Source organism: Cyprinus carpio, chromosome B8 (genome assembly GCF_018340385.1).
Source record: "Cyprinus carpio isolate SPL01 chromosome B8, ASM1834038v1, whole genome shotgun sequence".
NCBI lineage: Eukaryota > Metazoa > Chordata > Actinopteri > Cypriniformes > Cyprinidae > Cyprinus > Cyprinus carpio.
Window position 1 is genome coordinate 15727061 of NC_056604.1, and position 21859 is coordinate 15748919.

At 36.4% G+C, this 21859-nt stretch overlaps 1 pseudogene; it reads right to left on the reverse strand.

The window, feature by feature from the left end:
- The window catches only part of LOC109086636, a 140184-nt pseudogene that overhangs the window by 55060 nt on the left and 63265 nt on the right, over positions 1-21859 (reverse strand).

Genomic DNA, 21859 nt, shown 5'->3' on the forward strand with positions numbered 1-21859 from the left:
GATAAATGGACAGCTGGGAACAACAACAAACCTAGAGAGCGAGTCTGAAGCCTTGAACTTAAAGGAAGCAAATAAACCCTCTTCAAAGAGATGAGCGAAGAGAATGAGAAGACTGACAGCATGGAGAGAAAAAGAAATTCACTCAAAGGAGAGATAAAGATGGGGAGTGTATGAATTACAGTGCTAGAAAAGAAATACAAAGCAGCATTGAGCTTATCACAGACAATATTGATTAGTATGTAGGACACACAGTTTAAACCTGGAGCTGGAGATAAATTAATTTATGCGTAAGATTCCTCCTGACTCAGCGTCTTCTTGTCGCTTGACATCACGGCTAAGTGTAATGGCACTTATATAAAAAATGGGGTTAGTTCCGTTCGTCTGAGGCCCGACTCCAATGATTCATACTATCATTCGCATCTGGACAGGCAATTTGTCACACAAATCTTTTAAGCATTACGTGTGTCACTGGCTGACAGGACAAAGCATCTGACAGGACAAAGCATCCGAACAGGACGGAAACAGCCACTAACTGGAAACCCATTTAGATTGAGGGCAGTTAATACCACTGCAATGCTTTAGCTGTATTCCTGAGGTTAGGAATGATTTGAACAAAGATGACAACTGAAATGACATGTGACACCCATATCCTTAAGTATGCATTTGAAAGGTCAATGAATTGGGTAAATCTCAACCTATTTAAAGGGGTCATACGACATTGTTAAAAAGAACATTATTTTGTGTATTTGGTGTAATGCAATGTCTTTATATGGTTTAAGGTTAAAAAAAAACACATTATTTTCCACATAATGTACATTATTGTTTCTCCTCTATGTCCCGCCTTTCTGAAACACATCGATTTTTACAAAGCTCATCTTTTTAAAAAAGCAAGGTGTTTGCTGATTGGCCAGCTATCCAGTGCGTTGTGATTGGCTGAATGTGACAGAATTGTTACGCCCCTTTACATACTGTGGTGCCGTCTCCCAGCAGGACGAGACGCAGTCCAGCTGCTCTGCTCGTGCACATCCCATCATCGGTTCTCTTTTAGCAGTTTCAGTCAATGTACTGTTAGGAGTAACTGAATAACTCGGGATATTGGTTTATTTCGTGTCAGAGGGAGTGTAAGGCATGAGACACAAACCACTTCATACCAGAGACACAAACCACTTCAGTACTGGAGACGCGAACCATTTCAAACGATTCAGTGCGATTTGGTGAACTGGTTCGACCAATAGAACCATTCATTCGCGATCCGGACATCACTAGATGAGACAAAACCAATAAAACCCATTACAAACGAGGCATTTGTTGCATCCAGTGGGGACATAATTACTGATTATAATGACTTTAAACTGTGTTTTTTTTAAGCGTTGCATATCGTGCTGCGTAAACATAAAACCATGTCTGCATTTGTGATCAGAGAAACAACAAATACAACAAACTGAATCATAATTGGCAATTTATTTAAATATAAAAAACATACTTACAAGGCTGTAAGTCAAAAGCGCCAGACTGTCCTTGCAAAGTTGGAATTGCCCAACTTTATAGAAACAGCCTTTGTGCCACAGACGCATTGCAAGCTACTGGTTCAGGAAACAGTCCTCATCCTCCATAAAATGCGCAGCACACATCTGAATATTTGGGTTGTTCTGGAACAGCATTGTAAATGCAACTTAACCACTGATTTTGCTTTCACATGAAACACAGCGTCTCCACAACATGGCTGCAACAGCAAGAATAAGAGTTACACCTTCTTTCTTTGCGTGAACATTTGGGTGGTGTTATGCAAATCTTCCCACATCGTGAAGTAGACATGTGGCGGTGTGTTAGAACGAGCCGTTTTAGGAGCGCGTGGTTGACTCTTAACTTTTATAAAGAATATCTCTTTGGATTTGAGACTTTAGTATTTGCAACTTTACAGATCTATTACAGGCTATGTAATATTCTACATGAAAATGTTTTGTTAATGTTAAAGTGTGGAAAAATGTACTCTCTTTTACAGTTATATGCAATTTAGAATTTAAATGAACACCTCTTTTGAAAAACAATGAAATTTAATACAAATCATAATATTATGCCAGTCTTCAGAGTCACATGATCCTCAAGAAATCATTCTAAAATGATGGTTTGCTGCCTGTGTAACATTTCTTACTATTACCAATGTTGATAATACTTGTGCAGTGCTGATTAAAAGTTTTGTGCAAACAGTGCAAGGCCCCATCATGACACAGAAACCGCACTTGTTAAAATGATAAATGGCTTCTTGCATCAGACCAAGGCTCCATCTCCTTCCTAGTTTTACTTGATCTTAATGTTGAGTTTACACTGTAGCCCACAACATGCTCATAGACTGATTACAAAATTATACTCGTATTCAATGACAGGCATTTAAATTATTTAAATCCTTCAAGTTTGACTGTTACCTCTTTGTTTTTTTTAAATGAGGAATCATCTAAGTTAGCGCCAGTAAAATATGGAGTGCCACAATTATCTGTCCTGGGCCCTCTGCTGTTTTCAGTATACATGCTGCCTCTTGGTAATATCATTAGAAAACATGGGATTAGTTTCTATTGTTGTGCTGATGATACTCAACTATATATTTCATCAAGACCAATTAATTATCTAAGATAACAGAGTGTGTTAAAGATGTAAAAGATCAGATGACCAGGAATTTTCTTCTATTAAATTAAGATAAGACAGAGATATTACTTACTGGACCGAAAACCTGTACACAGAATATCTTAGAATACAGTTTTCTTCTAGAAATATTCTAGTACTGTTATTTCCTCAACAGTCAAAAATGTGGGTGTTTTATTTGACAGCAACTCTGAAAAAAATTATATTTTACATTTTACAGAAACAGCCTTCTTCCACCTTAGAAACATCGGCAAGCTATGGAGAGTTACATCTTTCTGATGCAAAAAGCTAGTTCATGCATTCATGACCTCTAGACTGGATTACCGTAATTCACTACTAGGTGGCTGTCCTGCATCTTTAATAAACAAGCTACAGCTACTCCAAAGTGCAGCTGAAAGAGTTCTTCCCAGGAAACCTAATTGGTAATTGGTATTACACTTTATTTCCCATAAATTTATAAATCTTGTCATTCCAATTCAACTTTTAGTGAGGTGTGGCTAATGTAATTCTAATTAACTCTTTAACTGAAAGGAGGCCAATTCAATAATGAATTCATATTATGGACAATCACAAAGTGTTTTTTTGCATCCCATAATCAGGACTGGGAATCAGACAGTGTAGGCATATCCAAATTGGTTGCTATAGTGATGTTGTAGGCATCAACAGTATGCCACCAGGTAACCTTCTTGTACAACTGTGAGCAGCAAGCTAGCTGCATGAAGAGAGCTGACAGAAAGCTGGAAATTTGTCCTCTCCTTATGTTCACCACAATGGCCAGCTGCAGAGTTGAACCCATGCTGTGAACAAAAGAGCATAAGAGCTGGAGGAGGGTACATGCCACATAATTCCATGCTGCCCTTACCATCGGCATTGCTGAGCACAGTGGAGTGCAGTCACATGTGGTTTTTGGAGCATTTTATTGACAGATTTTAACTTTTTATCCACTGAAGGATGTGTCAACAATTTGTGGTGGCCAAAATTGTTAGAACACTTGACAGATCTAAAAATATTAACCTTTTTTGCCTCCAAAACATGATTTCATTTAATAATGTTCATAAAATATGCAGATGGTTGCTCTGAGCACAACAAATATCAGATGAAGTAGGTTGTACTGTTTTTATCCACTTTCAACTTTAATATTTGGTATGTCCACCTTTTGCATCAATTACAGCAGCACATCTCTCTGGCATAGTGTCAATATATTTCCTGAGAACTTCAACACTAATGTTATCCCATGCCTTCTGCAGCTCAAGCCAAAGGCTTTCCTTTGAAGGCATAATAGATCTTTCCAGTTTATTTTCCAACTCTCCCCAAATTTGCTCGATGGGGTTGAGCTCCGGACTTTGAGGGGACCAGTCCCTCATTTTCAGTGTTCCAGCAGATTCCTTCTGTCGCAGGTCGTTCCAGCAATAGCGTTTTATGGGTATTGTAAGTCAGTTCGACATAAACAACTGAAACCTCTTAAATATGCCAAGTGTTCTAACAATTTTGGCCACCACAATATAATACAATACAATACAATACAATATAATATATGAACAGAATTCAGTCTTTAACAATGCAGAGGAAGCAATAGGGACCAATAGGTAACAATGTCAATTTAATGAAATCAGAAGAGATAAAACTACTCCTGCAATAAATTGCGATATCAGATATGGGATCCCACTGCTATATATATTATTCATATAGACATTAAAATTGAATAAAACTGTGACAGTATAGATATGAAGAGCAGACCCTATTAGAAGTACAGATCCAGAAATACTGAGAATATGAAAGGGAGAGAGTATAAAGGTAAAACAAGGACTTTAGAGACATACTGTAAGTGAGAATATAATAATAATAATAATAATAATAATAATAATAATAATAATAAAAAAAAACACACTACCAGTTAGGGGGTGGGTAATATGGCAAAAAATATCATATGATTTTTTTCAGGAAAATCATGATTCACGATTTGATCACAATTCTGTCATGTTGGTTCTGCTGTTTTGCAAGTAGTCTGAGCAGTGCAGCCAAACTAATTTCCCTATTTTAAAAACAAAAACTTACAAGGTTAAAAAAAATATAAAATAAAAAGGAATGACAAAAATTTAGGCCCAAAAAAAAAAAGAAAATCATTATTTTATCATTTATCTAATATACACATTACAAATACACATATACAAATAAAATTAACAGCGTTTTATTTTTCTTAAACTTGGGAAGCTTATTGAGACTATTAATTTAAAAAAAAAAAAACAGTTCTGAAAAGATATTCATGACGCCACAATCCATATTTGTCTACAAAACCCATTTCAACCATTAAAGCGTGAACCTTTAAGCCTATTAAGCCAGTCAGGTATGCAAATACTTTTGACTGGAATAGTACAAAAGGCATAAGGCCCTGAATAACACAAAAACATTTCGACCCATCATACCAGGATAAGGGAGAACTAATCACTCAACTTTTCAGAATAAAATCTAACAAGCTTGGGCTTCTCCTACAAGTGTTTTAAAATCCCTGAACATTAGCTGTATTATACAGTCCTTACAAAACAACAGGTTGTGCGATGAAGATACAGGCAAAAAATATTTCTATTCAGATAAAAATGTGATAACAGGTTGTCAAGGGAATGCTGCCAAAATGAGTTTCAATCCATCTTACAGTCAATCACAAGAAACATCATTTTCTGACTGAATAGCAGCATGTGCAATATTGTGTCAGCTTTCCATGCTCTCTAGTACGGGAATCTCAAGAACACACCAGCGGCCATGTGTTTTCTGGGTTCATTCAAGGGCCCAGTCTTGAGAGCAGCCTTGCTCTCCCCTGAGTGAGATACGTCCACTCAGCCTCTGACTGATGAGGGTTCATCACAAAGACCACCGCAAAGGGCTCTTAAGTTCAGGGCATGACTGCCTTCGACAGTCTGCTGATTCTGAGCTGTCACAGGTGGAGAGCTCTGGGGGCTCAGAGAGGGTAGCAATGCAGTATCCGAAGGATCCAGGTGAAGCTTTGTAACTGTCAATGGGCCAGTGATGAAAAGCAACAAAAAAAATCCAAGGACACACACTATAATCACAGATGACAAGGTATTGAGCAATGGTAGTTTGAAAGTTGAGTGCAACAATGTACTTTTGTCATGCCTCCGGATGTTGTACTATCTAGTTTGTAGTAGCACCAAACTATAAAAGCTGGAGTTTTGGTCCAAAATCACGCAAAATGAAAATCTGGACACCTGTCTGGACATCATGTCTGGAAAATCAGCATTTATTATTAAAAGGGTAGCACAACAAACACCAACATGGTGTATTAAGTATTTCACAAATACTAAAATATTATTCTATTATTATTTTAATATTATTAAATATTTTTTTCCACACCATGGTAATACAATTTTTGTGATCTAGAGAAATGAAAATACATTTTTACCTCAGTAATGAGAATTTGAAGATGAGTCCAAAGTATCAATTATTATATTGATCTAAACAATTGTTATCAATCAGTTATATTAACTTTATATAAATAATAATAACATATAAATAAATCTTAGTAGGGGTGTCCTCGACTAAGGATTTTCATAGTCGAATTGGAATTTTCAAATATTGCTGTATGCTGTTATTCAACTGATAGTCGAATCATATGTCACAGCGTGCAGAAGCTCTAAAAATTTGCTGCGTTTTATTATAATAGTGTTCTCATTACAATGCTATGTATATGACAGTCCCAGTCCCAGCTATTAATATTCTGCATTGATGTTTGACCTGTTTGTGCTGCACGCTGAAGAGATAATTACCGATCAATCAAAATGGCATGATCATAACATCCCGCGAATATTCGACTGTGAGACTGGTAGTCGAATCGTGCTCCTCTCAAAGCATCGAATCGCCAACTATTCGGGGTCACCCCTACATCTTAGTGTCTTAATTATTTACATTTTTACAATGTATTACCTTTTTGTCAGTCCACCAGCTCACATTTGCAACTGCGTGTTTGCAGCATAAAAACATATGTTGATTTCCGCAAACCAGCAGAAGCAGAATGCAAATTCATTCTCTACCAGCAGGTGGCGCGTTCAGAATGGCAGAAATGTAGCGGTTTCTCCATTAATGGCAGTACACAGAGCAGCACAGCCCCTGACTTTGAAACTTGCGTTCATGTTTATTTAATGAAATCATAGCCTTTTGAAGTTTAATCGTCACAATCAGCCATATGTATTCATATGGCTATCTGTCCATAAATGTAAGACCTCTTGAAATCATAATTAAGACTTTTACTTGTACCATTTAAGACCCTTAAAATCCAAAAAATCTAAAAAAACTAAATACAATACACACAAGGAAACGCTGACAGACAGACAGGGAGCAAGAACTGAATTCTACATATAGGCATGCTGTAGCTCTCCAGGAGCAAGGTGGTTGGCTATGCCTGATGTAGGGCTGCACGATTAATCGAATGTGATTGTCATGCGTATCTTTCATTGAATGGCCTTTGTATGGAGATTTACTACTGATCACAGAACCATGCTTCACTGAAAGATACGCATGCAGTTTTTGCTTAATCACGACTGCGTTTTAATTTTGATCAATCGTGCAGCCCTGATGTATAGAGTACAACCACAAAGTAGTAGTTATCCACCATCTTGTTTACCAAACAACAATTCCACCTGGCTCATAAAAGTTTCTAGTTTACAAAAAAAATTTAAATAATAAATTTCCTAAACAACACCTTGATCCATAAAAATGGCCAATTTTGCAAGGCACGGCATTTGCCAAGGCAATTTGGCTTCTGCAGGTCAACAAATCATATCCGAATGTGCAGTAAAGAGAGCATCCATTTCGAAGCATCTGCCAAAAATATGCTTTTGGGGATGGACCCATGATAGGGCCATTTAGGGATGATTGACTTTGAATGTTCACTGGTAATATTGTCTCTTCAGCATTCTTTGCCAGGCTGGAGAGCAGCAGCTGTGATACCATATGGCTGGCAGAGGAGGCCACAGAAAACACAAACAAATGCAAGGTTAATAGCAAACTGTTGATGGCGGGTGGTAAGATATGCACACAATAGATGGTTTCCTGAAGGACTGCTGGCATTTTAATATGCAAATCTAAGGACTTGAGCACAACTAAATAAATAAATAAAAAATAATGAGAGCTGGTCAACTAAGCTGGCACAAGTGGCGGATCTTAGGAAGTATGCAAATTTCGGCCAAGCCTTGGGCGATCTTTCAGACTGACTCATGTGCCTGTGCTTTGCAAGAACTGAAGACGCTGTAATGAAGTGTTTTTAATGCGAGCGAAAAATGTTAATATGCAAGATGTGATTACTGAAGCACAGAGCACTTTCAAAGACAAAGAACAGCTCATTCAAGCTGATGACTACTCATAACTCTCCTTAAAGGAATCTTTATTAAATGAACTTAAAAATGAACATTAACTCTGATCCACACAAGTATAACTGACCATTTGTACATAGAAAAGTTAACGGAAATGGTAATTCCAGGCTGCTCAAGACATTTAAAACATACAAAAATTAATTGGGGCAAGGGAGCTTGATATGTGAGCTGTACTAGCAAAATGAGACACGTTCACTTCGAGGCATTTTGTTGCCGATATAAGTCATAATTAAAAGGTTGTGTACTAGTATAGATTATGAAGTGTATCCTTCGGGAAAATAAATCTGATGAGTTAAATCCCATTGATTAAAAACCTGCTATCAAAGTGCTACATTGTACTGATCTTTAGCACGCCCAACTCAAAACAGAAATGCAGAACATTAATAACTATGACTAGAATTGTCATATACATAACTTTATAATGACAGCACTAATGTAAAAAATGTTTTCAGCATGTTGTTACAAAAAGTACGAGTTACAAAAAATGTGAGTTACACATTTGGTCTTCGTAACTACACTGAACAAAATTATAAATGCAACACTTTTGTTTTTGCCCGCATTTTTCATGAGCTGAACTCAAAGATCTAAAGGCCCGTTCACACCAAGAACGATAACTATAAAGATAACTATAAAGATAACAATATTAGCATCCACACAACATAAATAAACCTTAAAAAAATCCTAATCAAACTTTCGTCTGCCACTTTAAATTCTCGAGCTCGTTACAGCAGGATGGATTCTGATTGGCTGTCAATTTTTTATCATTCATCAGCTGGAAAAAAATCGTTTTGAAAGTGATTCCAAAGATATTGTTTTTCTTTGTCTTCATCATTATAGTTGTGGTGTGGACTCTGCTATTCTTTAATACTGAAAACAAATTAGTTGACAAAATTAACAGTTTATGAAACGGATAGTTCCGGTCCTTGATTCTGATTGCGTAAGATTTTTTTCTATGTACACAAATGGCTTCTCTTAAATATTGTTCACAAATCTGTCTAAATCTGTGTTAGTGAGCACTTCTCCTTTGCCGAGATAATCCATATTGGCATATCAAGATGCTGATTAGACAGCGTGATTATTTCACGGGTATGCCTTAGGCTGACCACAATAAAAGGCCACTCTAAAACGTGCAGTTTTACTGTATTGGGGGTAGAGGCTGACATTTTTCTTGAATCCTGCAGGATTGGAAACAAAATCACTATTAATCACAGGATTGGGACAGGACAGAAAAAAAAATGTCAGCGGGAGTGGGCGGGACCGGGAATCGTAATAACACTTTGATCCCCAACTTTATACACAAATATAGCCTACCTTTTAAATAAATAAACTATCAACTGTAGGCCTATATTTTAATTTCTAACCCAATCCTACTTGCCCTGTCTCTTTAAGCTAACCACTTGTTTGCCACGCGAAATACGTACACGTGACAGACAGAGTGTTAATGGCTGGTCTATGTGGTAAACAGTAGCCTACATCGGGCAGGACATCCAAAAGCCCACCTATCATTCATCGACCTCAAATATAGCTTTTTATCTAAAAGATGTAGTATGTAACAACTTTACATGGCCGCTCAATCTAATGTTAACCTACAGAAATGTGCGCTATTGAAGTGTGTGTGGAAACTGAACAGTAGCACGCTCACAGCAGGACAGATAGAGGCACCGGTGCTCTCGCTTGCTCTTAAAATACTTAATTTTTTAAAAAAACGTAATTTTTGGTTATACAGATAAAAGTAATAAATCTTTCGAATCCGTAAAGACTCTACGTTTCTTTGTGTGCACTCAGAATAACAACTAAATGTTGTGCTTCTGTAAAATAATTAAATCAAATGAAGTGCTTTCTGCAGACTCGGTCATGTGAACTTGAGCGAGAAACTTCGAAACTCTGTGTATGAAAAATAAATCTATAGAGAGTGAAATGTCTACTTTCAAATGAAAAAAAAAAATATGTATAAATAAAATAGAAAACGTGTGTGTTAGCATAGATGATTTACATGAAATGTAATGTGTGTGCAATGCACAATGTGCATTGTTTAAGATGGGTTTCAGTTCAATAAAATAACCAAAAACTACATTTTGGATTTTTATTCAACTAAAGTGGGCATGATGTGACCTGTACTGTATTTTCTTTACTGTACTGATACTGTACTGATTCCGGCCAGAAAAATACATCACAGGAGTGGGAGTGAACAGAAGTCATTCTTCCGGGATTGGGACGGAATGGGATTTTCCCCCAGTTTTTTCATGGGATTGGGATGGGACAGGATTTTTTTTTGCAGGAGTGGGACGGGAGAGATTTGAAAATCCACTCCCGTGTCACCCTCTAATTGGGGGGTCTGGGGGGGTCCGAAAACCAGTCAGTATCTGGTGTGACCACCATTTGCCTCACACAGTGCAACACATCTCCTTTGCATAGAGTTGATCAGGTTGTTGATTGTGGCCTGTGGAATGCTGGTCCACTCCTTTTCAATGGCTTGTGCGAAGTTGCTGGATATTGGCAGGAACTGGAACACGCTGTCATATATGCCGATCCAGAGCATCCCAAACATGCTCAATGGGTGACGTGTCCGGTGAGTTTGCTGGCCATGCAAGAACTGGGATGTTTTCAGCTTCCAGGAATTGTGTACAGATCCTTGCCGTGCATTATCATGCTGCAACATGAGGTGATGGTCGTGGATGAGTGGCACAACAATGGGCCTCAGGATCTTGTCACGGTATCTCTGTGCATTCAAAATGCCATCAATAAAATGCATCTGTGTTCGTTGTCCATAACATATGCCTGACCATACCATAACCCCACCGCCACCATGGGCCACTCGATCCACAACATTGACATCAGCAAACCGCTCACCCGCATGATGCCATACATGCTGTCTGCCCTGTACAGTGAAACTGGGATTCAACCGTGAAGAGAACACCCTCTCCAAAGTGCCAGACGGCATTGAATGTGAGCATTTGCCCACTCAAGTCAGTTACAACAATGAGCTGCAGTCAGGTCAAGATCCCGATGAGGACAACGAGCATGCAGATGAGCTTCCCTGAGACTGTTTCTGACAGTTTGTGCAGAAATTCTTTGGTTATGCAAACCGATTGTTTCAGCAGCTATCTGGGTGGCTGGTCTCAGACGATCTTGGAGGTGAAGATGCTAGATGTGGAGGTCCTGGGCTGTTGTGGTTATACAGTAAGTGGTTTGCGGTTGTGAGGCCAGATGGATGTACTGCCAAATTCTCTGAAACACCTTTGGAGACGGCTTATGGTAGAGAAATGAACATTCAATTCATGGGCAAAAGCTCTGATGGACATTCCTGCAGTCTGTGGCATTATGCTGTGTGATAAAACTGCACATTTTAGAGTGGGCTTTTATTGTGGCCAGCCTAAGGCACACCTGTGCAATAATCATGCTGTCTAATCGGCATCTTGATATGCCACACCTGTGAGGTGTATGGATTATCTCGGCAAATGAGAAGTGCTCACTAACACAGATTTAAACAGATTTATGAACAATATCTGAGAGAAATAGGCCTTTTGTGTACATCGAAAAAGTTTTAGATCTTTGAGTTCAGCTCATGAAAAATCGGGGCAAAAACAAAAGTGTTGCGTTTATAATTTTGTTAAGTGTATAATCAGGGCCTGAAATTTGCTGCGGGATTGGGTGCAGTGTGCATAATTCTACACATTCCCGCAGGTTTCACAATTATAAAGCGGGAAATTCCCGCAAACATTTTTGCACTACAGCATGTACTGTAGGTTGAATCCAAACAGATCATCAGAGCAGATCAGTTATTTTAAAACTTTGTGAGATGGAATTTCACACACAGTGTGAGTGAATGGGATTGAGTACCGCTTCTTTCACTCTCTCAAAATGCACAAATGACCAAACATCCATAATGTCCACGTTGAGTTTACTCTGACTAGCGCACATTTGGACAGTTGAAATTGCCACTTTCATGTCAATTTAAATCATGACAGTTTAAACATTCAAGTTATTTTAACCCATAAAGTACTCGAGCACTCTCTGAGAGCTAGTCTTCAATGCACTCTGCGCCAAAAGCGTACACAGCCGCCTCTCAAACAGCTCGCAACTCTAGAGTGCCAGATTGAGTTATTACATATTTGATTAAAATAATTTCCTTATCCAGCTATTCCATTGTTTCATCCATGGCATGCATTTTTTATATAGCCTAAGTTTTTATTTATATTTTTATGTAGTAAGCAATGTTGTCCAATGACTTGTTTACATTATTTAGGAATTATTTTATTTTATTCAAATTTTTTGGTAACACATTACAAAGGAACAAATTTTAAAGTCTCATTTGTTAATGCATTAATTAACATTAACAGAGAGCAATTTATTTATGTACACACCCCATTACACACGTTGTCAATTTGAGACACACACGCACACACACATATATATAAAGTGTGAAAAGGGTTGTTCCTGCATCAGCAAAGTGTTGCTCAGTGTAGTTCTCAGTTAAACCAAGCTCAAGATATCCAGCTAATGTAGCCTTCGGATGGTTTAAATGTGAGTGTCACTCATCTCCTCAGGGGGCGGAGTGACACAGAAACTGCTCCTGACTCATGGAGCAAAAAAAAAAGAAAAGGAAAAAAAGACAGGATGAAATGAGCAGCTTGCAGGATCCCATGTGGAGGAAGATGGAGAAGCACTGTGGTAATTTTCAAATATACCCATCAATAACAAGCCCCTGTCCGCATGTGTGTTCATACTCTCACAGCAGGAAGAGATGAAGTGTATCATACAAAAATAAAGGTCTTCTGCAAGTATCAGAAAACCTGAGAAGTGCTCAGCAGGGCTGAACTGCATTTGTTCATATTCACAGATGACGACGGTGAAAATAAGGCCCCCATCGGTGAAGTGAGCACTTGAAACACAGACACAATGCTAAACACCCAACTTGACCATTTCAAAGGCTCGTTATTGGTTTCATTCTTGGCCCCGCGGGTATGCCGTACCTGTACGAGATGGATGAAGGTAGTGAGGATGGCAAAGCAGAGCATGTTGTGTTCTTCAGACTGCTTCCAAAGAAGAGGAAGGTACTGAACGTAGCAGCCCACGTACAGTTGAATCTAGAAGAGAGAGAAAAAAAAAAAAGTCTAGCACTGATCTCAATTGCAAAGGAACACACACAAAATAAATGTTTGTTTGAACTTGAATGTTTCAGATTAATAAAATTTACTTAAAGATTGATAAAAATAGTAACAAAAATAAAAATAATAGTAATAAAAACTTATTGTCATCATCAATATCACTATCATCACTATATTTTTAACCCTATTTTTCATTGAACTTCTCTGAAAAATGTCACGTTATGACCAAGTTATAGTATTGACAACAACATCAAATTACTACAAAACAACTGATTTATTTATTTATGTTTTAATACCATATCAGCAACAATGGCTATTTTTCTTATTAGCATCCTTTACTGTTGGAATGTTTCTCCAGCAGAGAAAAAATGAAATTCAGAACAATTTCATCAAAATACATCTTATTTACGTACAAATGTAAAACTCAGAGCTTCCAGTGTTGACTTCTTAATGATACTTCACATGTAAATTTCTAACATACTTAACACTTTCTCATTGCAACTGAATGCAGTAGTTTAGTAAACATTTAGTAAACATTGTGTTTTTTTGCTGTCAAGCTCCTAGCATTTTGGTGCTTTATCAGCATTTTCTTCTGCTCAAAGGAAAAACAGTTTAAATACACCACAAACAGTCTGTCACTGTGCACCAACCACTGATGACAGTATTTGCATATCTTTAAAAAAAGAAACATGCTTAAATTTACTGAAAAATATTTTGTAAATTAATCGGATTACACTGCCAATTTGAACCTTTAAATATAATTTTAAGCCCTACCTGCACTACATGTGACAAAACTAGGATTTTCACAAAGGACTTACCATAGATGTTTTTATTATTAATTATTATTATTATTAATATTATTATTTATTTACTGCTGTGCCTTTAAGACAAAACAACATCCCATGTGAAATGAGGAAAATAAATGTGCTGAATAAACAATCAAAATTGAATTGCAACTTTATTTCTCACAATTAAAACTTCAGATATTGCAATTGGGAAGAATAAAGATGTAATTGACTATTTTTTAACTCTAGGTTGAAACAGCTTCAACAGATTTAAATTGATATTGTTTCTTGTAATTGTGATTTATATAACACATTTCCTCAATGTAAGACTGAAATTATAAGGGATCATATTCACAAAGTGAAAGTTAAAAAATGAAGTAACAAAAATACAAGTAATCATATTCACAAGAATCTCTTTCTCTTTTTCTTTAAAATGCTGCACATCCCTAATGCTAGGATCCTTCAAAAGAGAATGCAGAGCTTCAGATGCTACACAAAGACAGGAAGTCTGACAAACTTTCATATTTAACTCTTATATTGTTTGTTCTTCTAACAGTATCTTCTCAACATTCTGTGATTTCTGATTATACAACAGACATGATCATACAATAGGCATGATTTTAGCTCATAGGCATCATTAAAGTGAATGATCATGTGCCAATGTTTTAGTTAAAAGTTAAACATTCAGAATGACACATTTTTGCAGCTTAGTTTCAAAAAATTGTCTTTTTAAACTTGGGAGGAAATGACGAGTTCTGAAAGTAACAGTATGCTTTCACAGTACACAGACCTCTTATTCCAAAAGATCAAGAACAGTATGATTCCTCATGATACATTTTTTTTTTAACTGAGCGAGAACTGTAAATATGTGAGCAAACTAAGAGAGATTACATCTCCCAAAGATTTTAATAGACATTCCACACCTTTTAAAATGGGACAGCCAGTTGAGATTTCATACCATGAGTGACATAAGCTTTAACAAAAGGTGAAAAGAGCTAAGCTCTGGCAAGAGGAACTTATGACAAAGCAGTAAAAGATCAAGGAGAGTATGGCAGAAAAAGCCATTATTTTACAAGTAGCGAAAAAGGTAAAAAACTGAAATGTCAAAAGATATTTCTGAGCTCATGATGATGGAAAACGAAAATAAATTTCCTCCTAAGGTGTTTCGGCACATTTGCATGAACCAAAAAAAAATGGATGGACGTGCTGCATGAAACCACTTTCATATTTAATACTGGTCTTTTGACTAATCTTTAAGGTGAAAATATGCTCCTACGTGGCAATACAGAGGAACACTAAATCATTCGATAGGGCATTAAATATTTCCTGTGCTGCGCAAAATTGACTTGGAAGGTTACTTCCAACATACACACAGTATGACCGCCTGTAATTTATGCATGTTTGACTGAACAAAGCTTAAATCACAAGCTTTGCATTCTAACTTGACTAAAATAAAATGTCATTCATCAAAAGACTCAGAGTCAAGGCTCACACAATAGCTAAAGGTTATTTTCAAAGCAGGTCATGGCCTTGTCCTCAGTCAGCATGGTCTGGTAATGATATGACAACAATATGTTTCTTTCAGTGTGCAAAAACAACAAATAGTGTCCTGAGGAATATCTAGAAAAGCAACTGATTTTAGAGTCAAGATTGAACCCTGTGCATTTGGATGACTTCATGTGACCTCTCGGAAGGGTTGAAGCTCACCTGGATGCTGACTCTATCGATGACGCAGGAAATAATGTGGAGAACTGGCATTTTCGTGTCACATTCGTTGACCTGTTGTAACAGCTGGAACAACAGGGTGAATATCGACTCCAAGTACTGAAAAGAAATAAAAGAGTTGCTAATGTAGACCTTTAACTCAACAGATTAAATGCAATGATGTCAAATGTTCAAAGCAACCAATCTTACCAGTAAGACTGCTCAGTTCTGAACTCGAAGTCATCCATGGGTAAGGTTGAGTTAAGTGTAATGACTGCAGGTGAGAAGCAATGACCTCTTAAATACACATGATTATCTGACATGCAGATGAATGAGGATGAGAGTGATTAAAGTAATCATACGACGCCATCCAAACAAGTGGGAGTTGTTGAATGGCTACAGGTTAATAGGCAAACTAATTACAAGAGTGCTTAAATGCATCCAATTAAAGCTGACAAATGACCAGCCTGGTGTTAAGTCTGTAAACTACGGTGGGCTTAGCATCACTCAGAGAAAAGGATATCTAGCTTTAAAGTTGTTTCGATGCAAACCTGAAACAGAAAAAAAATGCATTATTATACAAAAATTAATAAAGTATGATCTGCGCTGTGAAGTATGAAATTTTAATGCTGAAGTGTGTCGCTTCCACACCACTAGTGACACCAAATTAATGATTCAGAGATTCCAGACCTTCTGAACAAAAGCATTTCTGAGACTTTTTTTTTTCTTCTTGATTCATCATTACTGGATTTCTAAAATAATTTTATGTCAAAGAACATTAATATTAATTAACTTTTTCATGATTGTTCCTTGACATTTGGATTGACGCCAGCCATTTTAATTAGTTTATATTACTAGTTATTACTTTTTTATTTTTATTAAATAGCTGATGAAATATGTGAAAGCTGACTAAAATCATTTTTCTGCATTATAAACATTTCCATGAGTTTTCTATAACTGGAACTCAGTTTAAAAGTTCCCTGGGTTTCTATAACTGTAGGGACCCAAATGTTTGCATACACTAATTTTTCCTTTCTTTTAAGGAATTCGTTAAATTCTTTCATTCAGCAATAACTTGACTGAATTAATCAATAGTGAAAGTGAGACAATTACAAAATTACTAGTGCTGTCAAATGATTATTCGCGATTAATATACACATACACACACGCATGTACAGTATATATTTGAAAATATATGTTATTTTATAATAAATATATTTCTTTATTATATAAAGAAAATTAATATAAATATAGACATGTAAAAACATTGTAAATATATACTGTATGTATGTGTATTTATATATACATAATAAATATACACACATATATTATGCAAATAAAAACGTTTATTTTGGATGCGAATAATCGCGATTAATCATTTGGCAACACTAAATATTACAAAAGATTTCTCTTGAAATCTTTTCTTTAATTTTCTTTTTAACTTGATTGAATCAACATATTAGAATGATTTCTGGAGGATTATGTGACACTAAAGACTGAAGTAATGCCCGCTGAAACTTCAGCTTTGTCCTCACATACAAATTACATTTATTAAATATATTAAAATGGAGAGAAGTTATTTTTAAACATAATTACACAATTTCAAAATGTTAATGTTTTTATTGTATTTGCATTTTAATTAATTAAATAAATGCAGCCTTAAACCCCCCCCCCCAATATTACCAACATTTTTGAACGGTAGTATACACGATTCCCCAAGACCCCTACTGTACCATCACTTTCGCCCCATCCTCATCTGTCAATGTTCAGTCAAACATGTAGTTCCACCCCAAACTCAGGTGGTAGCCTACCCCTGTCTTGACCAGAGTACCCTGCGGCCCACTTCAGGAAGTCTGTGTACAGGTGGCTTACTTATAGTTTTCTCTGCACACTAAACTGGGCTAGGAGAAACTATTTTACACGCTTCACCTCCAATGGAATCTTTTAAAGGACAGCCATTAATTTCACCTTAAATCAGTGTGGTACATGTTGACAAGAGACCTCTAAGCCTACTCAAGTTTCCTCAACATATAAATCTTGAGAGTTAGCCTGTAACCAAAACAAAATTAACATCATTAAAAGGTCGTGCCGGTATGGGATAACGGAGGAGCCTGAGGGTGTTAGCAAGGATCGCATAAAGAGTATGACTCAAGCAGGTGGCTAATGACAGACCCCGCCACCCTCTCACAATGATGTATTACACAGGCTGATGGGACAGCATGCTGCGCTCCACAAACAGGGTTATAAGAGCTATAGCAGGAGATGATGAAATTTCCCCAACACATCAAACTTAATGATCAAGCAATTTTCTGAGTAATAGCCAAGGGCCTAGAGCAATGCATTTATTAAGTAGTTAACTGACAAAGACTCAAGCAGACAACAAAGACATTTTGGTTTGATTCATCTTTGGATATTTCTTTCATTTAAAATCGGTTTACAGCTGGCAGCTGCTTTGTTGCATCACCAATGGTCGCTGTCGTTCATGTTAATCGAAATGCTGGAAAGTCAATATTGATAGCTTTGTTGTTGTACATACTAAAGAAATACCAGTATGCAATGCACAATACGTAATATGAAAAGGTTGACATAGGTGGAAGTACTGACTCAGGTAGGTTAGTTTCCTGTAATTATGCTAAATAATATGAATATGAGAATATGAGCCGAACGCAGGCAGCGTACGCTCTTCAGTATCCGCCGCGACACACGGATGCACTGTTTTCTTTCAAACCAAACCCTAACCCTATAATAAGTACATGCTGTGAGCTAATATTGCTCAGTACATAATTTAATAATTACACTGTAACAGGGAAACAAGGACACCTTATTAAAATAAAGTGTAACCAAATAATTCTTGTTAGATGAATGAAAGCATGTTAGATGAAACTGTGTGATTTTGGATACAGAAACTGTCAGTGTGAACATCCCATAAGTCTCTAGGGGGCTACAGCTGTACTCGTAGAAGACTGTAAGAGCAACGCCACACAGGTGGCACAGTTTGCACTTCATTTATGCTCCTATTTAGGCACCAAATTAGACACACAAAACCTGCTATTTTCTAAGCACTTTCATTGCTAAATGACAGGTTGTAAAGCATGTAACTAACAGAAACAATACGTCAACTAGAAAAAAAAATAAAAAATCATCGACCGTTACCGAATTAAATACATCTTTATTGAAATGGGTTTAGGAGGGCTTACATATTCTACAGAGGAATAAAAGCAGAGATAAGCAGGGCTGCCTTCTCTCTCAGAGGCATCTGCAGCATAAAACATCAAACACTGGCTGAAAATAAAACACTCCGCTCCCTGCCAGAGTACAGAGCGCCCACCCAGTAGATATGAGAGAATTATGAGTGCGGAGATGGGATTCTGTGACAGTAACTCTTTAATGAGGTAGACGCCTGCCTGCGGATTTCGGACGGGTCCATGTGCTACCTGGCCAACCAGAGCAGTCGATCAACATGGGTCTGCTCACCCAAAGGTTCTGCCCGCATCACTGTTATCAGTCTGCTCAGCTTGCCTCTGTTATGGATATGAACGTCTAATCCTGCTTTCTTCTGCTCGTCTGAATGGAGAAGCTGCTGAATAATAGCTATTAGTCTCCACAAGCAATCGCAGAAGACACAGCTTCAGCAGTAATTCCCCCACAAGATTTCCCACGCAAACACAGATCCATGCGTCGTGCATTTTCCACAGTTTTTTGTTTTAGCTATAGTTTTTGTGCTTTGAAGAAAACGTCCTATCAGTTCAGTCAATATTCGACATGTTATTTTCACACGTTTTAAAAATGGCTTAAAATGTGTTCAAGACAGATCTGCAAAATGGCAAAAATTGCAACATATCAAATTTTTACCAAATGCATATGAAATAAAAAATATAGTCTTCAGAAAAGCACTTCATGATTCCGTAATGCTTTACAGAATCAAATTTTCTTCTAACAAGTTATAATTACATTTTATATTTCATTAAGCGCTTCACTGATATTGTCGTTCCCTTGGTAAACAAGTATACTTTTAAAAGTATACACGCACAATTTTTCGAAAAATCGTCACAAAATACATACAAAATTAATCACATTTTAATAACTATATTAATTTATTCTATAAGCACTGTAAGCAATGTGATATATAAATAGAATATGTGAAATATGTGATAATATTATAGAACAGAATGGTAGTGGCACCTAACCATAAAATAAAACCATAAGTCTCAAAATGGCCCAAACAGCTCTCAATTAGAGCGTTCTGCAGTTCCACTTTTCATCACTTACATTGCAGTCTCTCAAAATGGTACATGCCTGCTGAAGCTTGCAATCAAATTGAATATGTCCTATGCATTTAATGACTTAAAATTGAAAAAAAAATCTTAAAAACTTGCAATCAAATTGAATATGTCCTATGCATTTAATGACTTAAAATTGTAAAGAAAATCTGAAAAATATTTGTTGTAAGATCTGATTTGAAGTAAGATTTGAAGTAAGATCTAAGTTTATTATTTATTGAGTTTATATAGAGGTCTATGATTTGGGTGAATATTTTGGTGAATATAGCTGCCCTTACAGGTGAACCGTGCCTGTAATATATAATATAATATAATATAATATAATATAATATAATATAATATAATATAATATAATATAATATAATATAATATAATATAATATAATATAATTAGTTTCCTGGTATTTAGCAATTTTATTTTAAGCAGCTCAGACAGCTCAATCTCATTCTCTCTTCATTTTTTCCCTTCCAAACATATTTTTAATAACTCAAAGTGCTATTTTGGTTCTCTTCATGTTAAAAAAAATAATAATAATTCAAATAATTGAAACAATTTTGTCATGGCAATTCTTTTCAGCTTATTTTCATTATTGCTGACAAAATCAAAAACCTAATTTTGAGTCAGCAAGCTTGTTGATAAGATAAACATTACAATATCCCTAATAACTGATGATACTAAACAAAAACATTGACATGGATAATTAGACATCAAAACGATAAAGGTTGTTTATCCCCAGTGCAACTGGAGGCTGCTGTGCGAGTGTACAGTATCTGCAAATACAAGTTGTATATATGTATGAGGCTGCGTGCATATGAAAGAGATTAGTCTATTCTTTTCAAGCTGACAAACCATGAAATAGAAGTAGCCCGATCTCATTTCCTTTGCATAATAGAGTTCGGGCAACGATGAAACATGTAAGATAAATGATCTACTGCTGTGTTGAAAGCTCCTGGAGGCATGAGAGCTCCTCTGTCTTCAACTATGGTGAGGTCCCTTATTTCTGAACTGGCCGAATGCTGCACATTCTTCGCACACATCGAACCATTCAGTGCTATTGACTAGCTGTCTTGTTGGGCCTAGGATAGAGGTCAATAATTAGAAGACCACAGCTGCATCCACCCAGAACAAAGTCACTGAATAAATTAATATAATGAAGTATATAATAATTATAAACATATCATGAAAAGGTGAGTCAAGCTCTTTTTGACTTATATTTGTCAAGTCTGCGACAAAAATCTTCAGGTTTAAGGCTTGATGTAGTTTTTAATTTACATATATGTATAAAAAAATATCTACTCAAATCAAACACACAAGAGAGTTTATTCTCAACATTTTATTCTCAACTTTTTTTCTCAAAATGTAACAAGTTTTTTCTCAAAACCCAATGACTCTATTCTCAAAAATTATTGAGTTTATTCACAACATTTTATTTCGATATTTTTTTCTGGAGTTCAATCCAGCATTATAATTACTTTAATCTCAAAATGGTTTTATTTATTGATTGGCCCTAATCCTCTTCTATACATCTGTATCTGTATTATAACAAAACAAAAAAAAAAATATTTTAACAACATATAGATTACATACTGGACCATTTTGGATCTGTGATTAACCGGAATAGCCTGGATTTACTCTGTATAGAACACAAATAAAATGTTCCTGGTAAACACATTCTGACAAACAAATATAACTTTAATTGGTTGTTAAAAAATTGCAGCTCACACAAACTTGGAATCTGCAACCTCTCACACAGAAATCAAAACCACACAGACCACAACCTGTCATTATTTGAATGGTGGTTGACTGGCCTATAATGAACTTCTAGACTCATGAAGCTTTAATTAAACCCAGGAAATGACCGATGGGTTGTTTTATAAGCAGAAGGGTAAAATCTCCAGAGTTGTTGATATCTTGGAGCCGTGTAAGAGTAGTTCGTCTTTGCCTGGAGCCTCCGGGCCTGCGGC